Source organism: Tupaia chinensis, unplaced genomic scaffold, assembly GCF_000334495.1.
Source record: "Tupaia chinensis unplaced genomic scaffold, TupChi_1.0 Scaffold000001_1, whole genome shotgun sequence".
NCBI lineage: Eukaryota > Metazoa > Chordata > Mammalia > Scandentia > Tupaiidae > Tupaia > Tupaia belangeri.
In genome coordinates, this window is record NW_006159427.1 from 6,416,607 (window position 1) to 6,435,587 (window position 18,981).

Genomic DNA, 18,981 nt, shown 5'->3' on the forward strand with positions numbered 1-18,981 from the left:
AAAGAGAATGATGAAAAACAACCTAAGACAGATATTGAAAACTGAGGTGTTGATGGAGACAGTGTTTACATGGAATTTGCATCTACGACATCTTCCATCGTTTTGATCCAGTGGTTTTCAAGTTTTGCTCTCATTGTTACCATCCAAAGAAAGCTAAAAATTCTTAAAATTTTCCTTTTCTCTTGTTCCAGCCTCATCTCACCCACCTGCAACATTAATCTACAGTTTGGGAGGTCAGAAAAAGCTGATGGGACTCTGGAAACCAGCCCCTAGCTATTCATGGCCCATGGGTTATGGAGAACGATCCCCTCAGTGGAAACCCTCTTTGGTATAAACTTCAAAGGCCATACCACTTTGAAAGCGCGTGACAAGTGGATGCAGGCTCGCGCCCTGTCCTGTGCTCTGGAGGGAGGCCTTCCTCTCTGGGCTGTCGTAACCTATCTGCTCTCAACAAGGGCTTGCCTTTGGAGACTCAAACTTCTTGCCAAGCCATGTTTCAGCCAGAAATAATTTTCCTCTAATTTGCAGGAAAAAGAGGAAGACAAAATCCCACCCATTCTTCTCTGAGCTGATTATTTTCCATTTGAAATAAATGAGCTTCCCACAACAAGGCCAGCGGTTTTGTTCAGATAATGAAATGGTACTATTGCCCTGCACACAGCCATTTGAACTCTCGCGGATTTCAGCCATTGGAGACAGAGTTCTTACTATGGCTGGAAAGAAGGCTCGCCACTGTTTTACTGAGATAAAAGCTAGACTCAAGTTTCTCCACCCATCGTTGACAGAGGGACTTACAAAGGGACTTTTAATACCCACCCAGGGTATTACAAACATGGATGTGTATTTTAAGTGTCTTCGAGTGACTGGCCAGGCTGTTCCAGAATATGCACAGAAAGCATTAGGGAGCAGAGTGGTGGCTCTGGATAAGGTATCTGTCACCCTCCCATATTACACAGAACGTTAACCTCATGGGAAAAGCCACACTGCTCTGTGACATTATTCTCAAGGAGCACATGCTGAGCGGAGGCTCAGCCCCTAGCGGCCTGTGCATGTGGTAATCATTAAGGACTCCCAGCTACACGGAGCAGCTGACAGAAGCAATGAACAGCGAAAGTCTCCGTGGCATAAATGCCTCTCTACACCTCCCACCATACAGGGACCCTTAAAGTCAGAAGAATTAAGAAGCAGAGCTAGAATATTCCTGAGCACAAGCTGAAACTACTCAACCAGGCAGGTCTGGAAACAGGATGATCTGTCTTCTCAGGGACACACGTAATGAAAGTTCCCAAAAACTAAAGGAGCCAGAATGTGGCCAGCCCTGTAGAGCAGTAGTTGACGGCAGTGTATTGGGTGCCGGATCCCACACGGCCAACTGTCCTCGTCCTGGTCCCAGAGGCTAGAAAAACATGCCAGGTATCCCAAATCCTGATGGGATGGAGAAATGGAGAAAAAGAAATTGTGGAAGACCACACCTCATTGGGGGCTGCTTTCTGCCTTTCTCCCTCTTTCTGTTTGTCTGTCTCTTTCTGTTGCATGCACGCACCTTGTGGCCAGAAAAGTACAAATGACTTAGAATGACTTTGGCTTCTTCAGAGGTGAGCTCTGCACTTCCCTCCACTGAAAGCCACTAGACCTGGCCTGAAGGGTAAGAGATTGTAGCAGAGAGAGCAGAGAGGCAGGAACAGGCCAGCATAGCAAAAGTCAGTGAGGTGATGAGGACAGGGATCAAAGCAGCTTTTTCCAAAATATGAACCTGAGGTTTTAAACGAATAGTAAGAGATAAGTGTTCAAATGATTACTGTAAATGTAGGCATAGTTCGTTGGTCGGCACAAATCTGTAATCTAAAGAATTTAGAAATTTGCAAGTAAGGATGAATGGCACAGGGAGTAGACGCTTTCCATTGACTAATTTTATTTATTTATTTATTTATTTATTTATTTATTTATTTATTTGGAGAGATTTTTGCTATAGGGCGCACGCGCTTGCCAGACAGACAGAGAGAGACATAGAGACAGAAAGCGAGAAATCACCCCCCAGGGGGGATGGTCACGCCACAATCCCTTCTCCTCCATTCTCCTCTCAGGATCTTGGGCACGCACCCACGCCCGGCATGAGTTTTAAGCCACCGGGTTTGGGACACGAACCGCAGTTGACTACATGGGAGTCCAGCGACATAGCCATTACTCTAACTGCTGGTTCCCGTTTATTTTATTTATTTTTAAAGCTTTCTCTATAGGGCACAAAAACTCTCTGGAGACAGAGAAAGAGAGAGGAAAGTGAGAAAGCTCCCCCCAGGGGAGTTGGCCATGTTGCAATCCCTTCTCCATTTTCCTCTCAGGGTTTGAGGCATGCACACACATGTGCACAGTGTGTTTTTCAAGCCACTAAGTCTGGTATTCAAACTGCGGTGGGCCGTGTGAGAGTCCAGCCACCCTAAGCACCACACCACTCGCTGTCCCTCTTTATTGATTTTTAGTGTTGGAGGGTGTGAGCATGTGTTAGAGAGCAGGAGAGAGAAAGCACCTTCCGGTGGGTTCTGGTCATGCTGCAATCCGTTTTCCACTAATTCACATGTCAGGATTCTGGGCACTGGCGTGTTTTTCAAGCCATCTGGGCAGATCAAAACCTGGTCGTCCATGTGGGACTTGGCTTCCTCTGTATGGTATGTAAGTGTTGTGCCGTGGGCAGGCTTACCGATTTCATTTTCCGCACGTTTCATCGCGTCGTATCCCTCGTTATGTTCTAGCCACATAACAGAAGATGGCACTGGGGAGAAAGCGGCCAGAACAGACCCTGAGGCCACACACCAGTCACTCTCGCCTTCGCTGTCTCACCTCCCTCCAGGGAGCAAAATCACACACACGCAAAATCACGAAACCCCTCATCGTACTGTGGGTGCAAGTTTAACATAAGGAGAGAAGTTCGTGCATTCAAAAAGTATTTACTGAACATCTGTTACGCGCTCAGGCCTGAGCACTTAGACAGGCTGCAGAGGCAAATGAACGACATCCATGGACTCGTGGAGCTTTGATTCTAGTGGGGAGACAAATAGTAAGTAAATCCACCCTGTGACATTACATAGTCAGATGAAATATAGAGAAATAAATAGTAAGAAATAAATTGGGACCAGCAGTTGGAGTAATGACTATGTCACTCCCATGTAGTCGACTGCGGTTCAAGTCCCGGACTCAATGGCTTAAAACTCACGCTGGGCGCGTGTGCGTGTGTGCCCAAGATCCCGAGGGGAGAATGGAGAAGAAGGGATTGTGATGTGGCCATCCCCCCTAGGGGGTGATTTCTCGCTTTCTGTCTCTGTCTCTCTCTGTCTGTCTGGCGAGGGCATGCGCCCTATAGCAAAAACCTCTCCAAAAAAAAGAAAGAAAGAAAGAAAGTCAAGCAGAGTTAAGAGAATAAAGCATTAGGATGATGCTACTAATAAAATGATCAACGAAAGAAGGCTTTTCTTGTCTTTTTTTTTAAGAGACTTTTGCTACAGGGCACGTGCCATTGCTGGAAAGAGAGAGAGAGACAGTGAGAGAGAAAGTGAGAAATCGCTGCCCCTGGGGGGAGACCACACAGCAATCCCTTCTTCTCCATTCTTCTCCTGGGATCTTGGGCACACACACACGCACACACATGCTGGCATGATTTTCAAGCCACGGAATCCAGGTCTTGAATCGCAGTCGGCGTGGGAGTTCAATGATATAACTGCTACACCATCTGCTGGCCCCTTTCTTTGTTTTTTTTTTTTTTTTTCCAACTTACCAGAGCACAAGTGTGCTTGCCAAAGAGAGACAGAGAAAGCACTCCAGCAATAGGGTGTGGTCACATTGTAATCCTCCTCCTCCATCTCTCTATCCTGTCCAAATCTGGGGCATGCATGCACACTCAAAATACATTTCAAGCCACCGGGGCCGGGGCCGGGGCCGGGGCCGGGACCTGAACCGTGTCATCTGTCATATAGTATCTGACTCTCTTAGCCTTTAACCTATGGGACCATCTCTGAAGGAAGGCTTTTCTGAATATATGGCTTTCCAGCAGAAACCTGAAGGGAGGAAGGAAGCACTGAGCTGGGTAGGAAGGAAGGTGGGAGGGAAGGCCCCGGGAGAGGCGACCTAGCCTCAGCGAAGGCAAGAAGGCGAGCAGGGAGGAGTGCTGCTGGCTGCCGCGAGTTCAGCTCACCTGATGTCTCCCTTCTCCATAAAGGAATGGAAAGTGAGAGGGTTACTTACCTAATTAACTGTAGCTTCCAACCAAAATGATAAGTGATAGCAAGCCTGAGTTCACTGCACCAGCCCTGGGCAGACCCGGGATAACTTTTCTGGGACGGCTGCCAGTCCTTCTGGTGCCACTGGGCAAATTAGAAAAAGTTGTCTCTTCCTCCAGGCAAACGCAGCTCCATGGCTGGAGGCACCCCTTGCAGATGGGGCTCATCCTTTGCCCACTCAGTCAGGTACCCTTAGGCTGGGCCCACCCTGCAGGGCCTCACACAATGGCCCAGAACAGCCAGTATCCTCCCTGTCTCATACCACTGCCTTTACTAACAATCACGCAGTTATAATTTCCCAGGTTAATGCTTTCAGGTTTGAACTCAGTTAATTCTGGTCTCACTTTGCAATTTTCCCAGCCTCCCTGGGACCCCCATCTATGTTGGAAGCAGTTGAGTGGAAAAAGTGAGCCAGCCTACCTGACACAGTATGAGTTGTGTATTAGTTTCTTTCTGCTGCTGTAACAAATCACCCACTCAATGGCTTAAGCACCAAAGTGTTATCTTACAGTGTGGGAGGTCAGAAGTCCTGAATTCTGGTGCCAACAGAGTTGCATTTCTTCTGGGAGCTCTATAGGAGAATCTATTTTCTTGCTTTTTCTAATTTCTAGAGGGGGCCCACATACCTTGACTAGTATCCTCCTCCATCCTCAAAGGCAGCAGGCATCTTGGAATCTCTCACATCCACACCCTCTGCTTCTCCCATCACATCTCCTCTGACTCTGACCCCCTGCCTCTCTCACAGGGTCCCACTGAAGCTGCCGGGATAATCTCTCTATCTCAAGGTCCGCAGTTAATCACATGGCAACCTGTTTGCCATGTTAGATGACATGGTGGTTTCTAGGGATTAGGATATGGACATCTTTGGAGCCATTATTCTGTCCACACAAGACACAGCAAGAAAGTGTACTCAGGCTGACCCAGTAGCCTAGTGGTTAAGAGGTCTGGACTCCCCCATGGCTGACTACAATTCGAATCCTGGTACCAGGGGCTTGCGAAACACACCAGGTACCCACCACGTGTGCCCACCCACATCCTAAAAAGATGGGGGAATGAAGAAGGTATTATGGCATGACTATGTCCATGGGAATACTCCCCCCAACCCCACCTCCCCAATTTTTTTCTTGGAGAGCACACATGCCCTCTGGCAATTAAAGAAAAAGAAAGAAATGGTATACCTGCTGAGAGGGCCTGCTCAGCTGTTCCTGGCCTTACAATTTTTCGTATGGCTTCGGTCTTCACTGCTTGAGGGCTTCCTAATTTTTAAGAATTCACTGATAAGGGACCAGCAGGTGGCATGGTGGTTAAGGCACTGGACACTGCCACATGGCCGACCACGGTTCTAGGCCCAGACCTGGTGGCTTGCTTTCTCACTTTCCTTCTCTTTATCTCTGTGTTTCCCTCTGATCAAATTAAAATAAATGAATGAATAAATAAAATTAAAATAAATAATTCTTTTTTAAAAAAGATTCATTCATTCATTCATTTTTGAATTTGACCAGAGAGAAACACAGAGAGAGAGAGAGGAAAGTGAGAAAGCAAGCTACCAGGTCTGGGACTCGAACTGTGGTCGCCCATGTGGAAGTGTCTAGCGCCTTAACTACCACACCACCTGCTGGTCCAAAAATAAATAATTCCTAAAAAGGAAATCTTAAGAAATGAAATTCACTGATGTAATACAAATGCTCCTGGGAAGGATAACACGTGAAAACTTATTGGTAAAGATTTTAGCAGGAGAAAAAAGATGCCGGGAATTAAGTAGAGAAGGTGAGGAGGGCTGTTGGCACACCATTAGCAAAAAAGTCTTTTATTTCCCAGTTGGTGCTAAGAGCTAACTTCCTGCCTGAGAAAGCACACCCCGGAATGAGGGATCTCCAGTTACCGTCAACATGTTGTTAACCTCAGAAAACACACTTTCTGTCTTTGTGTCTCATTTTCCTCGTCGAGAACTGAAACTAATACCTACACCATAGGGTAGTGTGTGGACGATGTTTAAAACCTGCACATAGGGGCCAGCAGGTGGCGTAGAGGTTACGGTGCTTAACTCCCACATGGTCGACTGCAGTTCAAGTCCCAAGTCTAGTAGCTTTCAAATCACACCCGGCACATGTGCGTGTGTGCCCAAAATCCCAGGAGGAGAATGGAAGAGGAGGGGTTGCAGTGTGGCCATCCCCCCAGGGGATTTTTCCCTTTCCCTCTCTCTGTCTCTCTGTTTGTCTCCAGCGGGCAGATGTGCCTTATGGCAAAACCTAAAAACAACGACCCGCACATGAAGCCCTTTGGAACAGGAGCCAGGGCCGGCTTGTGGGGAGCTGCAAGGCCCAGCTCAGGAGAAGCAGGATCCATTGTGACCCAGGTCCTGGTCAACCCGTGTGCACCAGGCACATGCGCCCACGATCATGGCTGGCCAGGAGGGCCTGAGACCCTGCGGAGGGTGCTTGTTTCTCTCTCTCTCTCTCTGTCTGTCTTATGAAAGAAAGAAAGAAACATTTTAAAAAGCACAACACACTAGATTAGCTAATATTCCTTCCCTGATAAGTCTCCGACAGGCATTGTTTCCTTTAATGCTTACAACTATTCTTTGTTAAAAAAAAAAAAAAAGTTTTTCTTGTAATAGCGCCTATGTGTGAATGAGAACAAGAGAGGAGAGAAGGATAGGGTCTGCTCTTGCCTGTCCCCCCTCCTCCAGTCCTCTAGCCCAGAGGACCATTGGCACACATGCCTACACCTGGTGTGTTTCAGGCCAGCCAGGTCAGGGAATCGAACCAAGGCCACCTCTGGGATCTGGCTTCTCTGGAGCAGCACCTGACCTCCACATCATGGAGCTGGCCCACAATTGTTCACTGAGACAGGTGCTCCTTCATCTGGTAAGGGGGCATACAGGTTGGGCCGAACGACCTGAGGGAGCTCACTGGGCTGAGAGGTCAAGGAACCGGGAGGTGAGGCCAGAGTCCCACACGTCTGGGGTCTCTACTTTCCACCACTGTAAATGATTCTGCCTGCAACACAGGGCTAGGGAAACTGCCTGGACCCCCGTGAGGGTATGGAAAGCCGGACGAGAAAATAAAAGGAAGCTGTATTTACAATTACAGCAAGGCTTATTCCAAGGAGATTGAGGCTTGGAAAGGAAATCCTTGTAGTTTAGGATTTGACACGGTGAACTTTTAAAATTCAGGCAACTGGGACATTAACTAGCAGGGAGGAAGGCCTGCCCTCTTTCCTCGTTCCCCTTCCCACCCCAGCCTCACCCTCAAGGCTCTGGGGAGACCATCAACAAAGGCCAGGCTTAGGAACCACGCCATTATTTTGTTTGTTAAATTATTCAACACTCAACTCAAGACTCTAGAAAAGAAGAAAAGAAAAGAAGACAATTATGAAGACAGCAGAAAGAAGAAACTAACATGCAACAACTAACATGAACAAGCAACTAAAAACTAGGACTTCATTTAAATTAGCAAATACATTCAAGTGGGATCCTTTTACTAGGGAAATGTTTCCACCAAAATAGACTAATCCGTGAAATTTTCATTGAAAAATAACACAAATGAAAGAGAAATCATTAAGAAAAACCATGAACTAAATTAAACAAAGAGGAGGTCATTATAAACAATTTAATCTAGTGTTTAAATTAGACAAATGTAATTTTCGAAAAATTCACACAGAAGAGATTCAGAACTGGAGAAGACCAAACAGAAATGCATTTGCCTGGCCCCAGGCCCACTAACTCCTCCCAGGAACATTCCAGCAAGCCTGGCTCACATCTCTGCAGCCTGAACTCCTGCCCTCGGCTTCCCCCCTCCTTCACCCACTTCTCCAGCACAGACCCCCAGTGTGGCCACAGCCCTTCCTGCATCCCCACCCTGCTCCCTCCACACCAACCTCAACACCAGCTCCTTGCCTCTGTAGAACTCAGGCTCAATTCTGAACAAACTTCCCTGTATAACTAATGCACTTTAAAAAAAAAAAAAAAAAGAATTATTTATTTAATTTTGCTTACTCATTCACTTACTTTCATTTAACCAGAGAAAGACAGACACACAGAGAGAAGGAAAGTAAGAAAGCAAGCCACTAGGTCCAGGACTCAAACTGGTCAGCCATGTGGGAGTGTCCAGCGCCTTAACCACCACGCCACCTGCTGGCTTGATGCAGTTTTTTTAGAGAGAGATTTTTGCTATGGGGCACGTGAGCTCATCAAAGAGACAAAGCAAGAAATTACCCCACTGAGGGAATGGCTACTCCACAATTCCTTCTCTTCCATTCTCCTCTCAGGGTCTTGGGACCCCACACACATGCGCCTGGCATGAGTTTTTTTGTTTGTTCAGGTTTTTCTGGCTACAAGTTTATTCAACACAAAATAATCTCCTCCAGCTTTACTGAGGTGGCTGGCCACGTCCACGACTGACCTGCGTTTGAACTGAAATGCGGTTGCTGACTGGCCCCAGCCTCAGCTTCTTGTCCGCACCAGGGGGCACAGCATGGTCTGTAGGTGTCCCTGTCAGCTCCGCCTCGCTCACCCTGCAGACCTTTGGGTCTGGGCCTGCCAGCCTCAGGATGATTTTGGCGCAGGGTGGCAGGCACGATCTCGGGGGGCAGGTGGAGGTAATCGCAGAGATTCTGGATCCCCTCATTGGTAAGGTACCAGTAGAAATGTCTCCTGGAAAACTGCTCCTTCATGTAGACTAGAGACTTCAGAGACTGCATGGCCTTCATGACGTGAAGGTTGAGCAGGTTCTTGTCAGCCAGCTCCAGGTGCTGGGTGTACCGACGTCCTTTTTGGTCACCATCGCTCCCTTTTTAAAAAGGAGTTCATAAATGGCAACCCAGTTCTTCTCAAGCATCAACACCGCAGTGGCCACAGGGGCCAGGGCTGAGGCTGGAAAGCGTGAGTTTTAAGCCGCTATACCATCTTCTGGCCCCTATAATTGATGCATTTCTAATTAGTTACTTATTTTTTAAATTATTGTGTCAGTCATGAGCAAAAAAGACTAGAATTTCTGTCCTCTGCTAACATTTTTGTGGTAGAAAGCGGATACTTAGGACTGTATCACGCACATATGTAATACACACTATATCCACACAATGCATAAGTACATATGATATACTGCATAAATACATCATCTGGTGGTGATAAGGTAAATGAAGAAAAGTAAGGCAGGCACTGAGTCTCCCTGGCACGGGGTGTCAGCTGCCTGGATTGCTGTCAACAACTGCTAGATGGGTTTTCTTCTGCCTCTGTCACTGAGTTTTACTCAGATTATCTGTCACACCTTGATCTAATTATCTAGAATAAAAATAGCTACATGTAGGCATAGTAATACATCGAATCCTCATAACAAGCCTATTAGGTAGATAATATTCATGTCTTTGTCACATTTTTTTACAGGGGCCAAAACAGATAGAGAGAGATTAAAGACATTTTTAAGGATATATGCATAATATATATAATTAGGCCTTTATATATGTGTGTGTGTGTGCGTGCGTATATGCATATATAATTTTTTTGATTGCCAGAGGGTGTATGAACTTGCCAGAGAGCAATAGAGAGATGGAGAGAGAAGGAGAAGGAGAAGGTGCCCCCCAGTGAACCATGTCACAGTGCAACCACTTCTCTATTTCCCCATCATTTTTATTTTACTTTTTTAGAATTATTTTATTTAATTTTATTTATTCATTTATTTTAATTTGAACAGAGAGACAGAGCATTAGAGAGAGAGAGAAAGTGAGAAAGCAAGCCTCCAGGTCTGAGACTGAAACCAGCGCCCTTAACCACCGTGCCACCTGCCAGCCCCTATTTCTCCAGCTTGTAGGGATTTTGGACATGCATGCACACAGACATACACGTACATGTGTATTTGCATGTACTCAATGTGTTTTTCAAGCCACTGGGGCCAGGATTCAAAACACGGTCAGCCACATGGGATCCAGCTCCCTTAACCACTAGGCTATGGGGCTGGCCTCTCCTGACATCATTTAAATGTGAGTGTTCTGGGACCAGCAGGTGGCATGGTGGTTAAGTGCACTGGACACCCACATAGCTGGCCATGGTTCAAGCTCCAGGCCTGGAGGCTTGCTTTCTCACTTTCCTTCTCTCTGCCTCTGTTTCTCTCTGGTCAAATTCAAATAAATAATAAAGATGATGATGAATAAAGTTAAATAAAATAATTCTTTAAAAATAAATAAATCAATGTGAGTGTTCTCCAAAGTCTTGAGGTCAGCACTTTTCTTTCCTTTAGTGATCTCATTCTTAGGGTACTAACTGCTGCATCTGAGCAGATGCCCCCTGTGTCCCCTAACATGTGGTTATTCCTTCTCTGCTGAGCTTGTCTGTAGAACCTCCAAGCCCTCCCAGATATCTCCCCTGTTCTCTTTGCCTGTAACTTCAACTTGGTACATTTCAATGTGCATATATTCCTTGCCATCTCCCAAATCATTCTCCCTTCTTTCCTATAAATGTCAATGCCACTGTCCTTCATGAATTTCCTTACTTTCCATTTTGGATGAAAGTCTTCATAATTTCTCACACATGTTTATAATAACTTAGTAAAATGCCCAACACATTATCATCACTATATGCCAGAGGCTACTGGCTTTCTGTATGTTAACTCATTTAACCTCACACCAACTGCATGAGGTTATTGCCATTGTCATTATTACCATTTTATAGCTAAGGCTGAGGCACAGAGAGACTGTCATCCAGCTAGTAAATGGAAGGTGTTCAGATGTGAACCCAGGCAGCCTGGTTCTGGAGTCTGTGCTCTTAGCCGTTATATACAACTCCTTGCTAGGTGATATGACCATGTTATGTATAAAACTGATAAGATTGCATACCTGGCATAATCACAATTACGTAAAGAAATAAGCAAATAAACAGTCTAAATAACAAGGTATAGCTTTAAAAAGAATGAAATCCTGGGGCCAGATAGTGATGCTGTCGTAAAACACAACATTCTGCAAGGTTGACCCTCATGGGAAAGAGATCCGTGTCCGGAAACTTCCCCGAGTACACCAAGCACACACGTGCCTGTGATCTGGGCTGGCTGAGAAAGGGGGTGGATCCCAGTGCCAAGACTCTATTGGGGGTTCTCTCACTTGCTCATGAAAGAAATAAATGAATGCAACTTTTAAAAAGTAATAAGGGTGGGAATCAGCAGTTAGCGTAATGGCTATATCGCTGGACTCCCATGTAGTCGACCGTGGTTCACGTCCCAGATCCGGCGACTTAAAACTCATGCCAGGCACATGTGCGTGCGTGCCCAAGATCCCAAGAGGAGAATGGAGGAGAAGGGATTGCGGCATGGCCATCCCGCCTGGGGGGTGATTTCTCGCTTTCTATCTCTCTGTCTCTCTCTGTCTGTCTGGCGAGCGCATGCGCCCTATAGCAAAAACCTCTCCCCCCCCCCAAAAAAAAATAGTAATAAGGGTGTAAGGCAAAAACCTCTCCCCCCCCCCAAAAAAATATTGTAATAAGGGTTTAATTTTTTTTTTCTTTTTTAATTTTGTCATTTGATGCAGGGCTGCTCAGTTGCCATCAGCCCTCGTGAGACATGCCTGCTGGGCACAGGGCCTCCCTTGGCTCACTCCCCTCACTGCTCCACGCTGGCCTGGGAGAAGCTGGCTGTTTCCTGCTCTTCCGCTTTGCTCTAAGCTTTTGCAGGCTCGTTCCTATTTCCTTCATACTGTTCACAGAACGAGTCGGATTAGATTATAGCTTTTCTTGAGATCTTGGTCAGATTTGGGTAACTACTGAAGGAGCCTACGACCCTGAGAATGAAGTGCAACCTCTGCATGAATCTCACTTCTCACCCCTTCTCTGAGCAGGCAGGGACCTTGTGTAAACCTATGTGCCACTGGCAGCTCACGAAGTCCCACCAAAGCCATTGTATCACGTCCTTTATAGGGAGACAAAAATCAACCACTTTGTAGCCCAAGAAAGGGGAAAACATTTGCTTCTATCTCCATCTACCAGGGGACTCTCCAAAGTTCATGGAAAAACAAAGTTAAAGAGCATGTTTATTTGGGTGCAAAAACTAAAATTAGAATCTGTGCATAGCTTTTTCAGAATGTGATTTTCCATGAATTTTTGAAGACCCTCCCCCCATATTGCCTGCCATCTGTTCATCTAAATAGACTTGAACTCTATTTAGTGGTAGATGATTGACAGGGAAAACACCATCCCACCTGTTGTTCTCATGGTCCCAAGAGTGTGATCACAAAATTCAGTCTTATCAGACTACTGCAATGCATAAGGAGTTTGGTTCTGACACGGTTCCTGGCCTCCCGTTGCTCAGGGACTGGAGAGGTGTGGTCAACATGAGTGAGGGCCGTAGAGATGATGAGCCTGGGCTTCCTTCCAGGCTGTGAGCCCGGCAGCTACTTAGGCTATGTGACCTCAGTGATTGAAATGCATTGATCCCAACAGGCTTTGTCCAACTGAGGTTCAAATCCCAACCCCAGCAGCTTGAAAAACAATCCAGGCATGTGCCCATAAGTGCCCCAAATGGGAAGGGATGGAGAAATGGAAGAAAAAGGATTGCAGTGTGACCAGGCCCCACTGGGAGGCGATTTCTTGTGCTCTCTTGTACATGTGCCCTTTGGCAATAAAATAGAATAATTAATTAATTAACCTTCAAAGACATAGGTTCATCATCTGTAAAATAGAATAAATAATAATACTTATATCTGATATCACCAAGAGGAGGGAATGAGCTAAGACATGTACAGTCCAGCACAAGGCCAGATACACGATAAGTCATCAAAGCGATGTGTATTATTACTGCTATTACTGACGATCTTGTTTCCTCCTTTCCTATTGACTTTATGTATCTCATAGTATTCTGCACTATTATTTTCCTAGGTCAAAGCTTTCATGTCAAAGCAAATGTTTAGTCATCTTAGTCATTTCTGCCTCTATAATGATTTGGAATACCAAATTATTTGCTGTGTTTCTAATGTGTTTTCTACAAATTGCTGGCTTTAACGGTAACATTGAGAAATGTCTGATCCTAATTATTAAAACCTGGCAGACTAGTACTTTTTTTAAAAAAAAATTGTGACTAGATTTCAAAGTGCCACTTCTTCCGGATATTTGAATTTTAAGTATGTTATCTGTCAGAGAATACTATGAGCTCACTCTCTCTTAACATAAGTTGATATTTATATTTAATGTAATTTACCTTCACATTTTAATCCATTTATTGGACACTGTTTCACTGGTGGGTTTTGTGGAGGGTAATGCGACTAGAAACCACTGGTAAATAAGTCATGGCTTCTATTGTTAAAGAATTGATACTTTCCTGGGGCCAGCAGGTGGTGTGCTGGTTAAAGACCTTGGACTCCCACATGACTGAACATGGTTCGAGTCTTGGCCCTGGCAGCTTGCTTTCTCACTTTCTCTCTCTGTCTCTCTCTCTCTGTGTCTGTGTTTTTCTCTGATCAAAGTAAAACTAATAATAATAAGTAAAGTTAAATAAAGTAATTTTTTTAAAAACTCATATTTTCCTACAGAAGGCAGACATGCAAAAGATAATAGAAACACAGTCGTTTACGTGCAATAGTAAAAGCTAAGTTTGATTCAGGTATGATTGTTAGCACGTCTGGCAACAGAGAAGGGGTGTGTGAGAGAAGCCTCAAGGAGAACGTTATGTTTGCACTAGGTCCCGGCAAGGAAGAGAGGGAAGGGATTCTCTGTGGAAGGGATGTGTGTGCACATGAAGGGATGGGCCATGAAACCGCAGGATGGGTCTGGCAGGAAACTATGGATACTTAGAGAATCTGTGGAGGAAAAGGACAGTAGACTCGAAGGTCCAGGCCGTATCCTGAAGCATGCTGATGATGGAAACTGGATTGCACTCTGTAAATAATGAAGGCTACTCTCTTACCTATGGCAGTCACATGATCTTGTTCGTATCTGGGGACAGTTGGTCTGGCAGCAGTTTGGGAGGTGGCTTGGAGTGAAACTGGAGATAGTGTGATCTTAAAACACCTTTGAAACAACCTAGGGAAGAAGTGAAAGAGACCTGAGACACGTCAGTGGTAATGGGGAGGGAAAGGATGGGGCAATACGGGTGCACGTGAGATGGAATTGGCAGGGATTCATGACCTAGAGGATATGCCTAAAAGAGAGCAACTCTTACGGATTTAGGAAGGGGCCACAGGTGGCCTAGTGGCTGGGGCTCTGGGCTCCAATGTGGTTGACCGTAGTTGGAGTCCTGGACCCAGTGGCTTGAAAGTCATGCAGGCACGCACGTACTTGCCCAAAATCCAGAGAGGAGAATGGAGGAGAAGGGGTTGTGGCAAGGCCATCTGTCCTGGGTGCCATCTGTCCCACTTGTCTCTGTCTCTCTGGTGAACACACATGCCCTATAGCAAAAAATCTCTAAAACAATTAAATAAATAAAGATTTAGGAAGAAAGATGATGACTCTAATTGGGGCTGACCAATTTGAGATTTCCTGGGGGAGACACAGATAGAAATGTTGGCCTCACAGGTGTGGAACTCAGTGCAAGTCTGAACTAGAGATACAAATATCGGAAACTTCGATCTGGAGCTGCGGAACCATAATAGAAGAGGACCAGAAAGAAGCAACACCCTCTTGGAACACCAGCGCTCTAGCTAGAAAGAGGACATAAGACTGTTCGAGGCTATGGAGAAGCCAGTGGGTAGACAAAATAAGGTTCAGGTGGAAAAAAAAGAAAAAGTAGAATCATCCAAAGTCTCAGAGGGGAAGAAGTCCTACTACGAATGGCGCCGGAATCTCCGAATAACTCATCGTTGGGAGGACACAGGACCAGGACAAATATTACTCCTTTTTTTTTTTTTTTTAAGGATTTTGCTACAGGGTGTGTGCTCTCACTGGAGAGGGACAGAGAGAGACAGAGAGAGGGAAAGTGAAAAATCACCTCCCAGGGGGGTGGTCCACTACAATCCTTTCTCTTCCCTCTGCCCTTCCTGGGATTTTGGACACACCAACACGCACACACACGCACGCACACACCTGTGTGATTTTTTTCAAGCAGCCAAGTCTGAGATCCAAACCTCACTCGGCCACGTGGGAGTCCAGCACCTGCTCCCCTCCACATGCGAGCTTTTCAAGGATGATTTATGTGTGTGTGTCTGTGTGTTTGTATCTATATCTTGCTTCCCTACTCGAAGGTTTTCTATCTTCCTGTAACGTGGGAAATTCAGTTTGAACCGTTCAGCCTGGTGTTAAATTCGCCCGCCATCTGGGCTCACCTTCCTGGCAGCCTTTTCTCCCATCTTCTTCCAACATGCTCCCTCTGATCCTATCAGCCTCATTTCATCTCCTCTGCCTTGGTCTTTTCTAGCGCTGCCTTTTGCTTTCCTCCGGCCTTGACCCCCCCCCCCCCGGAATCCAGGTCACCCCAAGGTAATCCTGACAGAAGTGAGTCCACAGCCTGTGCCCAGCTTCTGGAGTGGGTCAGCATTCCTTCCTGGTGGCCAGGGTCCACCTGCCTGGACAGACCGCCTGGCTCCTGAGCGCTCTCTGTCCAAGAGCCTTCCTCGCCAGCCAGTGCTGAGAGTCAGGGAGCCTGGGGTGAGGCCCGTTGGGCATTGGCAACTCCCTTCTGGAGTAGTTGTACACCTGCGCTGTGGTCTCGTCCTGCCGGTCATTGCCTGCTAGTTTTCCTGCTTCCCTGATAGAAGTGATGGCTTGGGGCTCTGTGCAACCCTGGCGGGATCGCACCCAGCTCTCTTGTCTCCCACCATGGACTAACAACACTCTTCTCAGTGGGTCCTCTGCTCACAGAACTGGCCCTCTGTGAATCTCCCCGTCCACACCTGAAGACACTGGGTGTTGGAGACAGCGCGACCTGAACCGCAGGGACTTCATGCTGTGGCCCTGCCCCAGCCCTGCAGACGGCCATCGTGGGAGTGCACATGAGCGCACCTGGAGTGTTCAGGTGGCCCCAGGATATGAACACAGAGCCTTCCCGAGTGGTCTCCATCATCACACAGCAAAGCCCCTACTCCCGGCACCACCATGGCAGTTTCTATGGTTTGACTGTCCTTGTCAGAACTCATTTTGAGGGACCAGCATGGTTACATCGCTGGACTCCCATGACGACAGCCATGGTTGAAGTCCTGGAACCGGCGCTTTAAAACTCATACCAGGTGCGTGTGTGTGCATGCCCAACATCCTGAGAGAAGAATGGTGTGGCCATCCCTTCTTGGGGTTGATTTCTAGCTTTCTATTTCTCTCTAGTGAGCACAAGTGCCCTATAGCAAAAACACTCTAAAAACAAAAACAAAAACAAAAAAACCCAAAACTCATTTTGAAACATAATTGCCATTTGATGATATTAAAAGGTGGGACATTTAAGAGGTGAAGCTCTGGCCTCATGAGCCAATTAATTCCATTACTTGGGGAAGTGAGTTCATTTTCTCATGCGTGGGCTGCTGATAAAAAGGGAAAGTTCGGCCTGATCTCTCTGTCCACGTGCTCTCTCACCACGGTGACACACTTTGCCATGTTAGGATGCGGTAAGAAGGCCCTTCAGGTGCCAGGGCCACGCTCTTGGACTTCCCAGCCTCCAAAACTGTGAGTCGAATAAACTTCCATTGCTTATAAATGACCCAGTGTACAGCGTTCTGTTACAGCAGCAGGAAACAGATCAAGTCGTACACCCCAGCAAAGTTATTTAATTATGGCAAATGAAGAACCCGTAGATCACACCATGGGATTCTACACCTCGCTTAATGTGAATGTTGCTCAACAAAGTTTAGTTTCAGTAACAGTCAACTGCATACGACGAACATTTTTTTCAAAGTTTGTCAAATGGTGTGGAAGAAAGAGGAAAAAAGCAACAAATATTTGTTCATAACTGGAAATGTACATTAGTCCAATGTATTGGATTCTATGATTAAAAATATGCAAATAGTCTTCTGTGCTAAAAAAGTAAATGAAAGATGTGAAGCAAGAAAAGAGAGATTTATACTATAAATCATCAGAGAAATCATGATGCATTTTTGCATAGGAAAACAGGAAATACAGCATGACTTTTCAGACGACCCATAGAATATTCATCTCAGCTTTAACTGCACTGTCTTCACCACAATCCTATAATTACCTCATAAACTCCAGACAAAGACCAAACACTGACCACTGCCTTTCTCAGCAAAGAGATACTTTTAGCTACTCTGCTGTGGGGCCAACGCTAGAACTTTCTATATAAGGTGTTAGACTGCCACCTGCTGGTTCATCAATATTCATGGCAAAGGAAGGGCGGAATACATTGGAGAGGGAAAATGTCCTTTCTTGGGTGGTCTTCCCACATGAATAACAAACTTAAGGGACCATCAGTTTAGCGTAATGGCTATGTCGCTGAATTCCCAAGTAGTTGACTGCGGTTCGCGTCCCGGACCCGGTGGCTTAAAACTCATGCTGGGTGCGTGTGCGTGCATGCCCAAGATCCTGAGAGGAGAACGGAGGAGAAGGGATTGCGGAGTGGTCATCCTCCCTGGGGGATGATTTCTCGCTTTCTGTCTCTCTGTCTTCTCTGTCTGGCGAGCGCACACGGCCCTATCGCAAAAACCTCTCAAAAAAATAATAAAATAAAATAACAAACTTAAAAAAGGTACCATAGGGGGCCACCAGATGGTGGTGTGGTTATGCTGCTGGACTCCCACATGACTGACTGCAGTTGGAGTCCCAGACCCAGTGGCTTGAAAATCACTCTGGGCCCACGCACGTGTGTGCCCAAGCTCCCAGAAGAATGTAGAAGGAGTTGCAGTGTGGCCATCCCCTCCTACCCGCCCTCCCGCCCCGAGGGCAGGTGATTTCTCACTTTATCCCTCCCTGTCTCTATCTCTACTGCGAGTACACACGCCCTATGACAAAAACCTCTGAAACAAAACAAAGGTACCACACAGGCTTCTTCTCTTGGTACCTGGCCTCTGAATAGTAGAAAGAAATTCGAGCCAACGAGTAATATACTCTAATAACAGTAACAGTCCTCTTGAAGAATTCTGAAAACAAATCTAGTCCTAGCTGCCCTGACATTCGTTTCCAGAGAAAGAGATGTGGAACTTGGGGAATATGAGTCAAATTGTAGCAAATTGCTCTCCTAATAGTCCACATTGTTCCATCTGCTACTCCTCTGTAAAACAGGATTAGCTTCTGGACAAGAAGAGATTTTGCACCTGGAATCCATCTGCATAATTGCCGAAAGGAGTTTCCAGTGGTTAGGGGTCATTCTAGGGAATTCAGGGGCAGGTGTTAGACCAACACTGTCTGATATAGTAGCCGCTAGCCACAGGGGGCGCTTACACTTTTTTTTTTTTTTGAGAGGTTTTTGCCATAGGGCGGTGTGCGCTCATCAGAAAGACAGAGAGACAGAAAGCAAGAAGTCACCCCTCGGGGGATGGCCACGCTGCAATCCCTTCTCCTCCATTCTCCTCTCAGGGTCTTGGGCACGCACGCACACGCGCCCGGCATGAGTTTAAGCCCCCTGGTCAGGGACTCGAACCGCAGTCGGCTACATGGAAGTTCAGCGACATAGCCATTACTCTAACTGCTGATCCCAAGGGCGCTTATACTTTTAAAAAGTTGCCAGTCTGAAAAGGTGGCCAGTCTAAATTGAATGTGCCATAATTGTAAAATATAGGATGTCAAAGACTTAGTATGAAAGAAAAGAACATCAAATACCTTATTTATATTGATTATATATTGAACTGCCAATATTTTTGTATGTCT

General features: G+C 46.2%; 1 pseudogene; it reads right to left on the reverse strand.

Annotated features, from left to right (window-relative positions):
• Window positions 1-8,638: 8,638 nt before the first annotated feature.
• Window positions 8,639-15,537, reverse strand: LOC102473024 (40S ribosomal protein S10 pseudogene; annotated as a pseudogene).
• Between the last annotated feature and the right edge of the window lie 3,444 nt (window positions 15,538-18,981).